General features: G+C 40.0%; 1 protein-coding gene and 1 non-coding gene across 2 annotated transcripts in view; one reads left to right on the top strand and one right to left on the bottom strand.

Annotated features, from left to right (window-relative positions):
- The window catches only part of CSMD1 (CUB and Sushi multiple domains 1), a 1,985,846-nt gene that overhangs the window by 599,432 nt on the left and 1,370,149 nt on the right, over window positions 1–16,265 (bottom strand). The gene's annotated exons all lie outside the window — the stretch shown is intronic.
- On the top strand, window positions 13,763–13,864 carry LOC139032680 (U6 spliceosomal RNA). Its single transcript, XR_011485256.1, has one exon. It is a non-coding gene; the product is annotated as a U6 spliceosomal RNA (small nuclear RNA).

Genomic DNA, 16,265 nt, shown 5'->3' with positions numbered 1-16,265 from the left:
CAAAGTGATGCTCAAAATTCTCCAAGCCAGACTTCAACAGTACGTGAACCAAGAACTTCTAGATGTTCAAGCTGGATCTAGAAAAGGCAGAGGAACCAGAGGTCAAATTGCCAACATTCCCTGGATCATAGAAAAAGCAAAAGAGTTCCAGAAAAACATCTACATTTGCTTTATTGACTATGCCAAAGCCTTTGACTGCATGGATCACAAGAAACTCTGGAAAATTCTTAAAGAGATGGGAATACCAGCTCACCTGACATGCCTCCTGAGAAATCTGCATGCAAGTCAACAAGCAAGAGTTAGAACTGGACATGGAACAACAGACTGGTTCCAAATAGGAAAAGGAGTACGTCAAGGCTGTATATTGTCACCCTGCTTATTTAACTTATATGCAGAGTACATCATGAGAAACGCTGGGCTGGAAGAAGCACAAGCTGAATCAAGACTGCTGGGAGAAATATCAGTAACCTCAGATATGCAGATGACACCACCCTTATGGCAGAAAGTAAAGAGGAACTAAAAAGCCTCTTGATGAAAGTGAAAGAGAAGAGTGAAAAAGTTGGTTTAAAGCTCAACATTCAGGAAACTAAGATCATGGCATCTGGTCCCATCACTTCATGGCAAATAGATGGGGAAACAATGAAAACAGTAACATATTTTATTTTGGGGGGCTCCAAAATCACTGCAGATGGTGACGGCAGCCAAGAAATTAAAAGATGCTTTCTCCTTGGAAGAAAAGCTATGACCAACCTAGATAGCATATTAAAAAGCAGAGACATTACTTTGTCAACCATGATCCATCTATTCAAAATTATGGTTTTTCCAGTAGTCATGTATGGATGTGAGAGTTGGACTATAAAGAAAGTTGAGCACCGAAGAGTTGATGTTTTTGCATTGTGGTGTTGGAGAAGACTCTTGAAAGTCCCTTGGACTGCAAGGAGTTCCAACCAGCCCATCCTAAAGGAAATCAAGCCTGAATATTCATTTGAATGACTGATACTGAAGCTGGAACTTCAACACTTTGGCCACCTGATGCGAAGAACTGACTCATTTGTAAGGATCCTGATGCTGGGAAAGATTGAAGGTGGGAGGAGAAGGGGATGACAGAGGATGAGATTGTTGGATGGCATCACTGACTCGATAGACATGAATTAAGAGTAAGCTCTGGGAACTGGTGATGGACAGGGAAGCCTGGTATGCTGCAGCCCATGGGGTCGCAAAGAGTCAGACAGGACTGAGTGACTGGACTGAACTGAACTGAACCATCAGTGATGATCTGAAACTTTCAGTTTTGGGTGACTATAAAGTGAAGTAAGAACTCAGGACTCCAGAAGGCTATCTGAGTGCATAATCCTTTTATTCTTCAAAAAGTTCTTCCCCACAAGTTTTTGTAGTCATCTTCCCTATAGCTAATTTGGTAGCAATTTTCATTTGTAGCTATTTTTCTACAGACAGGATTACTCCCTTCTTAAAAACTCATATAGCGTTGATTTATCTGAGATTTTATTAAATTACATAATTCTAATGACAAATAAACTGACAGAAGTAGGTTTGACACAAATACGCAACCAGATTCTGTATGCACACACATCACACCTGCTGAGGAACCCAACCTTGCAAACTACTAAGAGGAACTCCCTAGTGATGACAGCTAGCCAGCCAGGTGCCTCCAGCAGGAATCATTAAAAGAGCCAGTTAATCCTGCAAGTTCAGTGTCTTTTGTAGAAACACACACACAGTTCTACTCTATATATGTCCATTCTGAATCACTTATCACTTCGCATAAACTTGAAGTCAGGCAGTTAGCTATTATGTAAGAAAACAAGAAAGGATGGCTCTAAAACCACAAAAGAAGATAAAATCTTCAAATTTTCAAGACTGAACCAAGAGAGACACATGGAAGATGTTCCAGACTTCACTTCACTAGAGAAAAGTCAGGCATAATCTTCTCCCTGTGATGCCAGGAACAAGAACAAGGTTGCACCCCAGAACAAAGATCAGGTGCCCCAAGATCCTCCAACATCGATTCCACCAAGTCCAGAGCCCCTTTCCTTGCAGGGCTGGTAAAGAACATTTATTCTGCCATTAAACCAAAAACTTAAATTGGAAATCCCTCTGGGGGATTCTTCACTACTAGCACCAAATATGTGACCAATATGTGAGATATTTGAACCCATGTCCAAATCCCCCTGCCGTGAACACAGGTGCTCCCAAGTTTGGGGGTGGGTGAGTTCAGCACAGAGTGGGTGAGGGAGGGGGAAGGTCTCTTGAGGAAGGTGATGCCTACAGCCCTACTGGGAATGTTCCCTCCCACAGTTAGTGAGGGCGAGAATGTGGGGTCACCATTGAGGATAGGAAGGGGAAGGGAAAAGCCAGAGTGCACTCAGTCTAAAACATCCCCCGAAATGGCCAAGGGTCAGGAGGCTTCAGGCACAAAGGTCCAGCAGTACTTTCTCAGAAAACCTTTCTAAACAGTAGCTTTCACTTTATACCTGGTCTGTGCTCTTCCTTATTTTTTTTCCCCTCTCTGAGGATGACTTATCTGATACAATGATTCAGACCTCCATCAGTAAAATGAAGTCTTTGGTGGAGAAAAATCTGCACTGGAAGCCTTTACTAGGCAACAGTGTAAGCTTCAATCTTCCAATCTCCAAAACAACCTTACCCGTTCAAGTAGGAATAGAGGGTGAGGAGTTTGGGTTGCTCCAAGGAGCCTTTTTTCTCTCCTTTCTTCATTGTTGACATAGTTATTTTTCTGTAAGAATGGCTTTAAGCATTGGAGACCCACTTTAACAGCCAGTTGGTAATGTTTAAGGGGTGAGTATATGTTGGAGAAGACTCTTTGAGAGTCCCTTGGACAGCAGGGAGATCAAACTAGTCCATCCTAAAGGAAATCGGTCCTGAATATTCATTGGAAGGGCTGATATTGAAGCTGAAACTCCAAAACTTTGGCCACCTGATGCGAAGAGCTGACTCATTGGAAAAGACCCTGATGCTGGGAAAAATCAAAGGCAGGAGGAGAAGAGGGCAATAGAGGACAAGATGGTTGGATGGCATCGCCAACTCGATGGACATGAGTTTGAGCAAGCTCTGGGACTTAGTGATGGACAGGGAGGCCTGATGAGCTGCAGTCCTTGGGGTCACAAAGAGTCAGGACACGACTGAGAGGCTGAACTGACTGATACACCCTAATCTCGTCTTCCTGGTTGGCACTGGTGGTGAAGAATCCACCTGCCAATGCAGGAGACACAAGTTCAATCCAGGGATTGGGAGGCAAAATCCCTGGAGAAGGGAATGGAAACCCACTCCAGTATTCTTGCCTGGGAAATCTCATGCACAGAGGAGCCTGGAGGGTTACAGTTCATGGGGTGGGGTGGCAGAGTCAGGCATGACTGAGCATGTGCACACACACACATGACCTAATTTTAGCCAGTAAGGCATGGGGAAGGTGTGTGGGGCATTTCTGGGGAAGACAGTGCCCCACTCTCTCTCTTAATGCATTTGGGCCTTGCCCAGGAGGCTAGGAGATTGACTGAGCTATTGTAATAACACTGGACCCCTATCTTCAAACTTCCTGACATTGACAGAAACAAAACGCTGCAGTTTCAGCCATTTTCACTCAAACATTCCACTACTTTCAGCAGGACACTCCTAACTCTGAAAGCATAAAAATAAAGAAGAAATAGGCCATTAACACAGACATTGAAAATATAGTATTCAGAAGACAGCCTAGACAGGCCTATGAATGGAAGCATAAAAACCATATAGGGACCTCGTGCACTTTATTCCCAAGAACATATTTACAACCATCTTAACATTTAGAGTCAATCCTAAAACGGCACAATACAAGGGAACGTATAAATGTGAGCAGCACCTTAATGAGGGCCTGGAGTGAGCAATAGAAAGTGGTAATTAGGAGGAAGGATCGAAAAATATAAAACACGAATGTAATCAATGACTCTGTCCTAGATGTGGAACAATAAGCGCTACCTTGTCCTCAAAGGTCACACCTGGGAGTGTGGAGATGGACTAACATTGAAGGGGATGCATATATATTCCTGTTGAAAAACACTTCAGAAAATAATATATCTTTGCTTTTCCGCAATTAAAATTTACAGTGTTAAACACTTTCTCTGACAATTTAAAATAAACTTTAAAAACTAAATCTGGTGAACACTGGATAAAGGTGTTATTTTTTAGATTTCCTTTTTCCAGTTCTTAGAGTTTCTAGCCTTGAGGTCAATGTGACATATTTGTTTCAAGCAAACACTGCCGAGAATTTGAGCTGCATGTTTTCGCTGACAATAGCAGAAATTTTGTGGTGCACGGTGTTATGTGATGTGGTTATTTTTCTTGCCTCAGAAAGAAATTTTCTGTGTGTATGAGCCTGCTTATTCTGTGATCTTTTGTGGTGATAAACAATTTGACCCAAATAGATGTATCAAATAAGATAAAGGTGAGCTGCTATCACACTATTGTTTAAAAACTTTATGCCATGTTTAGTTTAAAATGAGGCCAACATGACATTAACTATTATGATTTTAAAAAGAGCAACATGTCTTCTGCTAATATTTTATGTAATGAAACAGATTCTTTTTATATGCATGATGTAAATCTATTTGATTTTAAAGTAATGCTGGATTTGGTAAAGGGTCATGAAAATACCGTGAGGCATATTCCAAACATATATGTAAATATAATATAGGAAATAGTGAAATATCACTTGAATTAGTTTTGTCAGTGTCTTATTTTAATCTTAGTGCCTTTATTGTATTTTCAAATGAGGAGATAATAGGTAATAAAAAAAGATGTGTCTGTAAAATGTGTACTGGGATATCACTGCTCAAATTCAGAAGCATTTGTGCTTCACCATGAATAATGGTTTGATAAAGAGGAATGAATTCACATTTGAATGTATTGAAAATCAGTCTTCAGAAGCAGTCTCTTCATCACCCCCAAGAAGGCTGGTGGAAAAGATGTCTCCGTTTGTATAAAGTTCAAATCCAGAACCCAAATGCAGGCCAAGGCATTTTCAGCTATAAAATCGGAGTCTAGAAGACACATCCTTACTGAAGGCTGAGCTGTTGTTGGCCTAGGGCTGGTGCCTCAGTGACTATGGTGCACAATATCCATCTCCTTGAAGGCTGTGATCTACTGGAGAGAGGTGGGTTACACACACATAAACAAGCCAAAGTTGAATCTGCCAGATCCTGGTGAGTGATATGGAAAAAAACAAAAAAGAAAGAAAGAAATACTGGGTACAGAGGACAAGGAATTTGCAGTGTAGGCCTGCATGTTTTATAGATGGTAGTGGAATTCCTAATGAAGGCTGGGCCTAATTCATGCTGATGGCTAAGTTAAACCCTTGTGTCTTGCAGAGGCCTGCAGGTGGCCCAGAGGTAAAGAACCTGCCTATGATGCAGGAGACACAACAGGAGACATAGGATCAATCCCTGAATGGGGAAGATCTCCTGGAGGAGGAAACGGCAACCCACTCCAGTAATCTTGCCTGGAGAATCCCATGGACAGAGGAGCCTGGAGGGTCCAGGGGGTCACAAAGTCAGACACGATTTAGTGAGTGAGCACACCAAGTGTGTTCAGGAAGACTCGCTCACCAGGCTGTCAGACTGGCCGTAAAGATGCTACCATTGGCTTGAGTCCAGCAGGCTGACATGCCTCTTTGGGTACTCAGGGGGCTGGAGCCGGACAGGTGTCATGTCAGAGGTCTTCCCTCCTGGGCCTACCCGCCGTCAATGGAAACCACTCAGAATAGAGAAGCAGCATGTTCTGAATCTGAGTCACCGTCCTCATGAGTGCTCAGTCAGTCAGTCGTGTCCAACTCTTTGGGACCCCATGGACTGTAGCCCACCAGGCTCTTCTGTCCAGGGGATTCTCCAGGAAAGAATACTTGAGTCGGTTGCCACGTCGTCCTCCAGGGGATTTCCCAACCCAGGGATTAAACCCGCATCCCTTGTGTCTCTTGCATTGGCAGGTGGGTTCTTTACCACTAGCACCACCTGGGAAGCCCTCCTCAAACTGGCACGAAGTATGATTACTTTTAGAGCAAGTGTTCAAAGGTTTACGTTTTCTGCTTCTTCCTTTTCTTCTCATGTTTTCATCTGTTGGGAATATAGTGTTGATTTTTTGTTTGTTTTGTAGCTTTATTCTTATGTAAAAATACTGAAATTTGCATCATATGAATCCATATAAAGTAAATACATAAATCATCCAAATAAAGGAAAAGACATAATTAATAAAATAAGTATAAGTGTGCCACAGGCTAGAATAAAACCATTTGACATTTGTGTACTGAGGGGAAAAATTTGCCTTCAGGCTTTTACAAAAATTTCCAGAGATGTGATTTTATAAGAACAGACAATTCTAACCCTAGTGTTTGACCACCGAAAAGTAAACATAATTCCTGAAGGTAGCTCCTGCTTCAGGCGAATTAGTTCTATCATGCCTTAGGACACAAGCCAACAAAAGAAGGGAAAACAGTTTTAAGTAGGCCAGATAATCATAGCAACCCAGTTTCTGGGGTTGCACAAGTGCTGTGTGTGTGTGTCTGCTTTCCTGTTATAAACCTCATCTTTCCATTTCCGTGTGTTCTGGGGTTAAGATGACCCTTTCTTGCAGTAATGTGCCCTGCAGTCACCTGAACGTGAGTCGGTTTCCAAACTTGTTGAGCTGCTGGCCGATGATAATGCCAGCAACTGCACTGTGGTCCTGTTCTCTTTCGTGGGCCTCTCTTCCATGCTCACTCAAAGTGCATTAAAATCAACTGTAAACGGCAAAACCATTCACATCCAGGAAAGGTCTTCACAACACTAAACATTTGTATGACCAACAATTTTTTTAAAAAATTAACATATTTGAGACTATTTAGGTCACTATTTACACTTCACTTGTGACAACTGTTTTTTGTTTTTGTTTTTTTAAAATAAACAATGAGTGAGGTCCTTCTGGAAACTGGATATTCCCTTCAATAGTAATCTGGAAAGCAGGCATATTAACTGGTATTTTATAGGCTCAGAATTTTAATGCCAAGTCCTTTTAAAATGGATGCAACTTAAACCCACTTGCAAGCAAAGAAAAAAAAAAAAAAAAGAAAAGAGTTTGGAATATCAAGAAGTACTTTCTTCCAGTGAAGAGACTAAAAAAACAATGAAAAGTGAGAAAGTGGAGTTCTAAGGAGAAATGTCATTTTGGTTCAAAGTTTGCATCTGTCCTTTTCTCACTAATACCAAATCTGCGGTCCTTTTTCAGTGGACACAGCTGAGTCTCTGGTACTTGGCACTTTTAACACTCTGCCTTGTTCATCTCTCCCCTTCCTTAATGTTAGTGATAAGATTTTTCTGCATCCCATCTCACTACTCTCTGCACTTCATCCTCTCTTAGCTTCCTGACCTTCCCTGGATACTGTGACTCACACACACACCACCTGTGCTGGCCTCATGTGGAAGCGAGGCGTCCACAACCCTCACCGTCTCCTGTCCACCTCTGCCCTCCCTCTGAGCCACACTTTTCTGCCTGCCCACAAAATCACTTTGCTTTGCAATACAAAGAAAATTAAAAATTGTCCAGATGTCTATTTCACTTTAAAAAATAAGTTGTGTTATAATAATAATACTTCAGCTGAATGGGATTAAGAACTACAAATACTGTTATCAGTTTTCTTATGTATACATCATAAAGCACACAAACACATTTTCAGCCTCACAAATGAATATGCAATAGGTTCTCTGAAAAGGCTCTTTAGAAATGTAAATAAATAAAAAAGAAAACATCAGAGTGGAATTAAAAATAAAATGTTTTATGCAAAATGTTCCCCCTACCAGAGTATTATATTCTTAAAAGGTGCTACAAGTATAAAATATTTCAAATAGGTTATCCTACTAAGTAAACACTAATTTTATGAGCCTGGTTCATTCTTATCTAATGCTTATCTAATATGCTGAAAAGCATATTGGATATAAAATAGCAGACATTTTTAGAAGGTAAGTTCTGTGAATGCTTCGTAAAAATTATCCATTCATTTAAATTATTTAGTGATCATTTAGAAAGGACAGAAATATCTTTAAACACTAAAGAAACTGGGTTCAAATCATAGATTTGGGGACCCTCCAAACACAGGAAGGGCTTCCCTGGTGGCTCAGCTGGTAAAGAATCTGCCTGCAATGCAGGAGACCCGGTTCGATCCCTGGGTCAGGAAGATCTGCTGGAGAAGGGATAGGCTACACACTCCAGTGTTCTTGGGCTTCCCTGGTGGCCCAGCTGGTAAAGAATCTGCCCGCAATGCGGGAGACCTGGGTTCGATCCTTGGGTTGGGAAGATCCCCTGGAGAGGGGAACAGCTACCCACTCCAGTGCTCTGGCCTGTAGAATTCCATGGACTGTATAGTCCATGGGGTCGCAAAGAGTCGGACACGACTGAGCGACTTTCACAGTACAGTACAAACACAGGAAGGGAATTTCAGGCGGCTGATATTCCTATAAGTGTTCTACTGGGTCACCCACCTGAACCACCTCAACCCCTAATGTAGCCGTTTGGTGATTTAAAACCCACATTGAGGCCCTACCCCGCCTCAGGTACAGGACACATGCTGAGGCTCTGAAGCTAGACAAAGCCAGGAGCACTGAAGATGAATCAAAGAAACTTTCATAGGTTGTTTCTCAGGAACTGTTGCAAAGGTTCTTGATGAGACAAGAAGGACACTAACAAACATCAATAGGAATAGGTCACCTGGGGATGCTAAAATGTAGAAAGACAGTGGTACAAACTATAAAGAAAATTTCCTTTATAGTCACAGGGAATTTTCCTTCTTTATTTCCCCCTTCCCCCCTTCTTTCCCTCCTTCCATCCTCTCTTCTTTCTTTCTCTTTCTCAATTTTTGATTAGGGGTAAATATATACATTATACACTGTATAAAGAAAAAATTTGGATTAGGAACAAGAATAATGACTTTCCCACCTAGAAATACCCAGATCCAAATTAACACAGAGCTAGCCCAAAGGCAAGTCATAGTGATATTATAACAACAATGACCTTATTGTTATTAAAAGAAAGTGAAAGTGAAGTCGCTCAGTCCTTGTACAACTCTTTGCAACACCATGGACTGTAGCCTATCAGGCTCCTCTGTCCATGGGATTTTCCAGGCAAGGATACAGGAGTGGGTTGCCATTTCCTTCTCCAGAGGGTCTTCCTGACCCAGGGATTGAGCCTGGGTCTCCCGCATTGTAGGCAGAAGCTTTACCATCTGAACCACCAGGATCATACTCAAATAAAAGAGGCGTTCAAAACCCTCAGTAGGTTATTTCTCTTACAACAAAACACCAAAGCCAATTTGCATGTAAACTTAGTTTGAAGATGATGTTTATTTCATTAAAATCAAATGTCAACGTGTGAAATATTTGAGTGGAAAGAACTTCTGTCTTACTGATGATTACATTTCAGCATATGAAAGATTGATCTCATACATAGACTTACAACCATAACAACTCTACATAATTTTCCTTAGTGGGAATTATTCTAAAAATTTTCTGCATCATTTTGACTTAAAGAGAGTTTCAGTCATGTTGAAATGAATATACATTCATAATGGTTTTTTAATTAAATTTTTTCAATAAATTTATTTGAATTCATGCCTGCAATTTAAGGATTTCCTATTAATCCTGAAGGAATTGTTTTATGTGCCACTTGTTTGGCTCTTTGTATTAACAATGCCATTCTAGACTTATGAAGTAATGTATACTAAATGTATACACTTCATATGGTGAAAAGTGTTAGTCACCCAGTCATGTCCAGATCTTTGTGGCCCCATGGACAGAGTAGCCTAGTGGGCTACAGGCAAGAATACTAAAGTGAGTTGCCATTTCCTTCTCCAGGGGATCTTCCCAACCCGGGGATCAAACTCAGGTCTCCTGCATTGCAGGCAGATTCTTTACCATCTGAGCCACCAGGGAAGCCCTCTCATATGGCAGATAATCTAATATAAATAGCATATTCTCTTAATTTTAGGTCTTTAGAACATTGTCATTAAACTGAACATGGAGTGGTAACATCTACTTTAAATGAGTCTAATTTCCTAAACGCTAACATAAGTATTCAGGGACAATTTATATAAATAGCACACAAATTCTTGAAATAACATGCAAGTTGTTCCAGTTCTAGGAACTCAGTGCTAAATATTCATAGCAACTGATTTCTGTGGCATAGCAGGGAGGTTCAGGGAAGTAAAATGATTTCTATTTTCTCCTATATCTGTTTGAGAAGTGAGAAGTGGATAACGAAGACTATTACAGAGAGGGCCTTTTTTGTTGATTTCTTGTGTAGATGCTGTAACAAAAATAATATAAAATTGGGCTCTAGTCTAGTACATTACTCTGACTTTTTTTTTTTTTTTTAATTTGGGACAAAGGTCACTTGCCCTATGGTTATCTGGAACTCCATGTATATTTCAAATCTTTGAAACACAGTTAGTAGGTTTTCTCTTTACCAACCACTCCTGGGTAACCCTATTTCCCCTTCTTTGAAATGAGGAATAAACCATGAATCAATCCCTTTGGATCCCCCACTGTAGGAGAAAGGCAATGCTCACATGATAAAACAGATAACAGGAAAACAGTGCTGTTTTTATTAACAGCATGGGCTTTTCAAACAAGAGCAAATCAATTACAAATTCTATTACATTAGTTCCCTTAACACTCTCATAAAAAATATCAGTAAATATCTGAGTTACCAATACACAATAGAAGTAGGGAGAAAAATCATACAGCATAAAATAACATTCCCAAATGGACTATAAAATGTTAACTTCTTTAGAGAAAAAATGTCATATGAATCTAAAATACGAAAATAAAATTTCCAAGTCAGAGACTGTCTTGATTGTGTAATCTAAAAGAATAGTCATAATTTCAAACTTGTAAGAGCAAAACCAAGTCACATGGTGTTCATTTTGAACAATACACTAATAATCAAGTTTTATTCAGGACTGACTGTATGCTCATCAATGTGCCCCTGGAAATAAGATATATTATCAACATACCTACCTGACATTTTACAGCTTATCTGTAAATACCTTCATCTGTATTCTTTGATTTAATAACATAAGACGAGTCTAAGGTAGTGGTTAGGAGTTTAGGCTCTGGAGTCGGAATATTTAAGATCAAATCCTCCTTGGATATGTGCGAGCCATGGGATGTTGTTTATACTCCTTTACCTCTAGTTTGTCTGTTACCTCATCTGTAGGAGAGCAGGGTTCTAATGTCAACTCAAGGGATTATTAAGAAGATTAAATGTGCTAGCAATCCGTGTGGCGCCTGACAGCCCACAAGTGCTCCGTGAATCTGGACTCTTATGGTGGTTGTTCCTTTGTTAAGACTCCAGGAGAGACATTTTGTACACCAGGCTGTCTGCAAGGTGAAGCTCAGCCATTCAGTCTGGGATCAGCCAAGTCTGACTTTATTAAGAGACCCTGAAGCAGAAGTTTTCTGTAAGCAGTTATAAGACACATGGCTAAGACTCCACAGAAAGGATGGGATTCAGCCATGCCTTTGATGCCACTGAGATAAAGCTTTGTTCAAATTTTACTGATGCTGATTGTAAATCTCCAGCCATTGGATGGGTCAGGGAATCAAAGTTTATATCTCAAAATTAAAATACCTTTATACAAAGAAGGGTTTCCCCTCCAGTTCCACGTTAATCACTTGAATCAATTCTCTTCCAAAACTGTGATAGTGTGTACAAAATGGACACTGGTCAGGAAGTACAGAAGGCTTAGTATTCCTTAGGGTATGATTTGTAAAATATCTTACTGGGGTCATGTTGGTGGGTCAACAGCACTGAGTTTTTTTCCACATGAGGAAAAATCAATTAAGGTAAGAAATCTGATTTTTATCTGCCTTGTATTATTTTATCTGTCACTACACCAGTTCAGTGAAAATAGAAAAATCAAGAGCATTTTCTCTCTTACCTTTACATGAGGAATGGCTGGACCTTCATCTCACCACAGTATTGAATACAATTTCTAACTAAGATACCCAGATTCACAAGGAAAATAGGGAGCCCATTCTAGCACCATTAGAACTATCCACAAAGCTTATGGAAAGAATCAGGGTGAAAGTAGGCAAGAGCTTGTCTTAAAGGCCACACAACACACACTCTGAAGACTAAATTTCCATCACTAAAAGTCCACAAAAATATTATATTTAACTTAAATGGGAAGGAAATCCAAAATAGAGGCAGTATATGTATACGAATGGCTATAGAGTAGAAACTAACACAATTATATACACAACTTTATACAAACTTACAAATAAACAACACTATATTTGTAAAGCAAATATAGGGAGTGAATGTTGTTCAGTTGTGTTCAACTCTTTATGACCCCATGGGCTGTAGCCCTCCAGGCTTCTCTGTCCATGGGATTCTCCAGCCAAAAATACTGGACTGGGTTGTCAATCCCTTCTCCAGGGGATCTTCCCAACCCAGGGATCAAACCCAGGTCTTCTGCATTGCAGGCAGATTCTTTACCCACTGTGCCACCAGGGATAGCAACTATATGCCGATAAAAACTTTAAAAAAAGGATTAAAAAATAAAATACTATATTTAACTGGGATTTTATTTTGTCTATCTATGCATCAAAGAATTCAGTCTTCTTCGTTTTTTTTCTAAGATATCTTTTCTACTTATGTTTAATTATTTGGGATATTAATATACACGAATACATGCAGATGTATATACACACATACTACCCCCCCACACATACCTATACACATACATATAGGACTGTGCTTAGTCACCCAGTCATATCCAACTCTTTGTGGCCCCATGGACTGCAGCCTGCCAGGCTCCTCTGTCCATGGGATTCTCCAGGCAAGAATACTAGAGTGGGTTGCCAAGCCCTCCCCCAGGGGATCTTCCCAATCCAGGGATCAAACCCAGATCTTCTGCATTGCAGGCAGATTCTTTACTGACTGAGCCACCAGGGAAACCCCCCCCCCCCCCCACCAAACACACACACACATATGTGTGTGTATAAAGTTATCCATCTGACATTTTAAAATTGCTTCCAAGGAACATATACAATCTAAGGGGTTAACAACACTTAGAAAAAGAATTTTCTGCTTGGTTTGAAACTTAACATCCTGAATACTAATAATTGTACTTAAAATTACTGTGACAATATTAGTTTGTGTGTATCCTTTACCTATGTATTGTTTTGACCAAATAAGACATAATTTGTTAGGGAAATAATCAGTATCTTGGCTGTTTGTTACCAAACTTCATTTTAATCAAATAATTGACTCTACAGGGTTCTAAATAACCCCTGGGGGAAATATTGCAAAAAATCACTTAAATGGAATAAACACAAAGTCTCAGGGTGTGTGGAAACAAGGCTATAGATCTTATCTAAAATGAATTAAAGTAAGCATTGAGGTACAACAAGGTATTTATCGAAGGAAGCAGCTTGATACCTGAAATGTCCCTTAGAGCAACCCTAGAAATGCTGTGAAAATCAGGCAGAGACTCAGCTTCTCTCTAATCTATGAATTCAGTGTTAGGATTGAGGGTTTGCTTTTTACCTTTGTTTTACTCAACATACTGGAAAGAACTCCTGTTTCTATACCTTACTCTCCTTTCTTTAGCATCATTCTCCTCAGTCCTCTCACTCGACCTCATGAGAACAGATTGAAGAATATCCCTCAAAAACCATTAAATTATGTCAATAAAATATCTGTCTATATAAAAGTATATATTGGTGCTGCTTTAGTAATGCAGATATTAAAATTCAAATGACAGAGAAGGTTAGCATGGACCCTAAAAAAGGATGATGTTCAAATTCATGAGGTGTTTCATATTAAAGTCAAATATTTGTTGTTGTTTAGTCTCTAAGTCAAGTCTGAATCTTTGTGACCCTGTGGACTGCAGCGCACCAGGCTTCCCTGTCCTTCATTATCTCCAGAGTTTGCTCAAACTCACGTCCATTGAGTCAGTGTTGCCTTCTAACCATCTCATCCTCTATCACCCCCTTCTTCTCCTGCTCTCAAACTTTGCCAGGTTCAAGGTCTTTTCCAATGGTTTGGTTCTTCACATCAAGTGGGCAAATCCTTGGAACTTGCTTCAGTATCAGCCTTTTAACGAATATTCAGGGCTGATTTCCTTTAGGATTGACTGACTTGATCTCCTTGTTGTCCGAGGGACTCTCAACACTATTGTCCAGTATCATAATTCAAAAGCATCAATTCTTCAGCTCTCAGTCATTTTTATGGTCCAACTCTCACATCTATACATGACAGTTTGGAAAAACAGCTTTGATTATACGGACCTTTGTTGGCAAAGTAATGTCTCTGCTTTTCAATATGCTGCCAGGTTTGTCACAGCTTTTCTTCCACGGAGTAAGAGTCTTTTAATTTCATGGCTGTAATCACCATCTGCAGTGATTTTGGAGTCCAGGAAAACAGTCTGTCACTGTTTCACTTTTTCCCCCATTTTTGCCATGAAGTGATAGGACAGAATGTCATGATCTTAGTCTTTTGAATGTTGTGTTTTAAGCCAGCTTTTCACTCTCTTCTTTCACTTTCATCAAGAGGTTCTTTAGTTCCTCTTCACTTTCTGCCATTAGTGTGGTATCATCTGCATACCTGAGGTTGTTAATCTTTCTCCTGGCAATCTCGATTCCAGCTTGTGATCCATCCAGCCCAGGATTTCACATGATGTATACTGCATAGAAGTTAAATAAGCAGAGTGACAATGTACAGCCTTGACATACTCTTTTCCCAATTTCGAACAGTCCATTGTTCCATGTAAGCTTTTAACTGTTGCTTCTTGACGTGCACACAGGTTCCTCAGGAGACAGGTAAGGTGGTCTGGTATTCCCATCTCTTTAAGAATTTTCAACAGTTTGTTGTGATCCACACAATCAAAGGCTTTAGCATAGTCTCAATTAAGCAGAAGTAAATGGTTTTCTAGAATTGTCTTGCTTTTTCAATGATCCAATGGATGTTGACAATTTGATTTCTGGTTCCCGTTTCTATTCTAAATCCAGCTTATACATCTTCAGGTCCTTTGTTCACATACTTTTGAAACCTAGCTTGAAGGATTTTGAGCTTTTACATAACTAGCATGTGAAATGAGCACAAATGTACAATAGTTTGAACATTCTTTGCCATTGCCCTTCTTTGGGATTGGAATGAAAACTTTATCTTTCCTAGTCCTGTGGCCACTGCTCAAATTTCCCAACTTGCTGGTATATTGAGTCCAGCAATTTAACAGCATTATCTTTTAGGATTTGAAATAGTTCAGCTGGAACTTCATCACCTCCCCTAGCTTTGTTCCTGGTAATGCTTCCTAAGGCTCACTTGACCTCACATTCCAGGATGTCTGACTCTAGATGAGTGACCACACCCTCATGGTTTTCGGGGTCATTAAGACTTTCTCGTATAGCTCTTCTGTGTAGTCTTGCTACCTCTTCTTAATCTCTTCTGCTTTTGCTAGGTCCTTGCCGTTCCTGTCCTTTATTGTGCCCCTCTTGCATAAAATGTTCCCTTGGTGTCTCCAATATTCTTGAAGAGATCTCTAGAGATTCCTATTCTACTGTTGTCTTCTATTTCTTGGCATTGTTCACTTAAGAAGGCGCTCTTATTTCTCCTTGCTATTCCCTGGAACTCTGCATTCAGATGGGTGTATCTTTCCCTTTCTCATTTACCTTTTGCTTCTCTTCTTTTCTCAGCTATTTGTAAGGCCTCCTCAGACAACCACTTTGCCTTCTTGCATTTCTTTTTCTTTGGGATGATTTTGGTCACCACCTCTTTATAATGTTATGGACCTCCATCTGTAGTTCTTCAGGCACTCTATCTACCAGATCTAAACCCTTGAATCTTTTAGTCATCTCCACTGAATAAAGGATTTGATTTAGGTCATATCTGAATGGTCTACTGGTTTTCCCTACTTTATTCTATTTAAACCTGAATTTTTGATAAGGAGCTCATGATCTGAACCAGGTCAGCTCCACGTGTTGCTTTTGCTGGAGTGTATAAGCTTCTCCATATTCAGCTGTAAAGAATATATAATCTATCTGATTTCAGTATTGACCATCTGCTGATGTCCATATGTAAAGTCACCTCTTGTGTTGTTGGAAAAGTGTGTTTGCTTGACAAAACTCTGCTAGCCTTTGCCCTGCTTCATTTTGTACTCCAAGGCCAAATTTGCCTGCTACTCCAGGTCTCTTGAATTCCTACTTTTCCACTCCTATCCTGTATGATAA

The sequence above is a fragment of the Odocoileus virginianus genome, chromosome 32 (genome assembly GCF_023699985.2).
Source record: "Odocoileus virginianus isolate 20LAN1187 ecotype Illinois chromosome 32, Ovbor_1.2, whole genome shotgun sequence".
Classification (NCBI taxonomy): domain Eukaryota; kingdom Metazoa; phylum Chordata; class Mammalia; order Artiodactyla; family Cervidae; genus Odocoileus; species Odocoileus virginianus.
Note: the sequence above shows the minus strand (reverse complement) of the source record. Positions and strands in the feature narration are given on the sequence as shown.